Genomic DNA, 2197 nt, shown 5'->3' with positions numbered 1-2197 from the left:
AAAAAAAAAAAGAAAGAATGCTTTCATTACTATGACCAAACAAAATCTTTTTAACATGTAGTACACAGTTCAAATCAGCAAAAAGTGTAACTGTATAATTAAAGTAAATGTTGATGAAAATTAGGCATGTAACATGAATACTGAAATTTCCTAATCCGCCACTTGTGGTCGTGTGGTAGCGTTCTCGCTTCTCTCCATCGTGATGACTGGGTGTTGTGTGATGTCCTTAGGTTAGTTAGGCTTAAGTAGTTGTAAGTTCTAGGGGACTAATGACCATAGATGTTAAGTCCCATAGTGCTCAGAGCCATTTTAACCATTTTTTGAAATTTCCAAGTGTAACTGTAATCACTGTATTCAGTACTTTGTAGTGCTAGAAAGATAATTCTATATGACTATTTGCATTCTCTTCCCCTTCCCCCTCCCTCAACACAGGAAAATATAATAGACAGACTTCCTAGCAAAATAAAGACAAAATTAAGAAAATTAGGTTTTGCCTGAATCAGGCCCCGTTATTCTAGAATGGTTCTAAAGTAATAAGAATGCTTACGATCAATTGGAACATTGTGTTCATTCTAAAAAGTATTAAAACAAGAATTAAGAGAGTAACAATTTTATTGCTCTTATGTTTCAGAGTATCCACAAACATTACTGTTTGAAACATAGGGCCACTGCATACTCCATTAGATCACACCCATTCTGTGATTAAACTGTTTTCTTAAAGTGAAAAATTCAAGTTAACATAGTTATTGAGGGAAATATTTTCTCACACTGAAAGCTATCTGTCAAATAAGTCTCAGAACTTTTTTTCATTAATTTCACACAAATCACCTGTTTTTAATGCAAGTGCATATTTTGTAACACCTACCATCTTAAAATAAGCTTATATAATAAATAATTATAATTTTGTTACAATATCTACACAGGATGTAAAGAGTTAATTTTACTTCAATGTGATTCATCATTTGAAGTTCATCGTTATACAACAACAAATCTATGGACAAAATAGTTTTAAAAAATCTGTCAAAATGTCACACCCATCTGCATGAAATGTCCCAATACATAATCTTTTCCAATTTGAGCACTATACATGGTTAAACAATATGAGTTTATTTAACTTCTGCCTTATACTTGATTTGTTGTTTAAAATTTTCTCAGTGGGCTTTTTTTCCCATATGTTTTTAAGCATGTGCAGGAGTACAGGGATGCAATCTTACAAACAAGTTGGGTCTGATGTAAATCCTCAATCCCAATTTCATAATGGTAATCATGAGCAGGAGCAGGAAATGGGTAATCTACAAATTTAATTTTAACACAATGCAAAATCTTGGCCTGTATATACACTCCTGGAAATTGAAATAAGAACACCATGAATTCATTGTCCCAGGAAGGGGAAACTTTATTGACACATTCCTGGGGTCAGATACATCACATGATCGCACTGACAGAACCACAGGCACATAGACATAGGCAACAGAGTATGCACAATGTCGGCACTAGTACAGTGTATATCCACCTTTCGCAGCAATGCAGGCTGCTACTCTCCCATGGAGACGATCGTAGAGATGCTGGATGTTGTCCTGTGGAACGGCTTGCCATGCCATTTCCAGCTGGCGCCTCAGTTGGACCAGCGTTCGTGCTGGACGTGCAGACCGCGTGAGACGACGCTTCATCCAGTCCCAAACATGCTCAATGGGGCACAGATCCGGAGATCTTGCTGGCCAGGGTAGTTGACTTACACCTTCTAGAGCACGTTGGGTGGCACGGGATACATGCGGACGTGCATTGTCCTGTTGGAACAGCAAGTTCCCTTGCCGGTCTAGGAATGGTAGAACGATGGGTTCGATGACGGTTTGGATGTACCGTGCACTATTCAGTGTCCCCTCGACGATCACCAGTGGTGTACGGCCAGTGTAGGAGATCGCTCCCCACACCATGATGCCGGGTGTTGGCCCTGTGTGCCTCGGTCGTATGCAGTCCTGATTGTGGCGCTCACCTGCATGGCGCCAAACACGCATACGACCATCATTGGCACCAAGGCAGAAGCGACTCTCATCGCTGAAGACGACATGTTCCATTCGTCCCTCCATTCACGCCTGTCGCGACACCACTGGAGGCGGGCTGCACGATGTTGGGGCGTGAGCGGAAGACGGCCTAACGGTGTGCGGGACCGTAGCCCAGCTTCATGGAGACGGTTGCG

Source organism: Schistocerca piceifrons, chromosome 3 (assembly GCF_021461385.2).
Source record: "Schistocerca piceifrons isolate TAMUIC-IGC-003096 chromosome 3, iqSchPice1.1, whole genome shotgun sequence".
NCBI lineage: Eukaryota > Metazoa > Arthropoda > Insecta > Orthoptera > Acrididae > Schistocerca > Schistocerca piceifrons.
The sequence above is the reverse complement of the archived record's forward strand: the minus strand, read 5'-3'. Positions refer to the sequence as shown.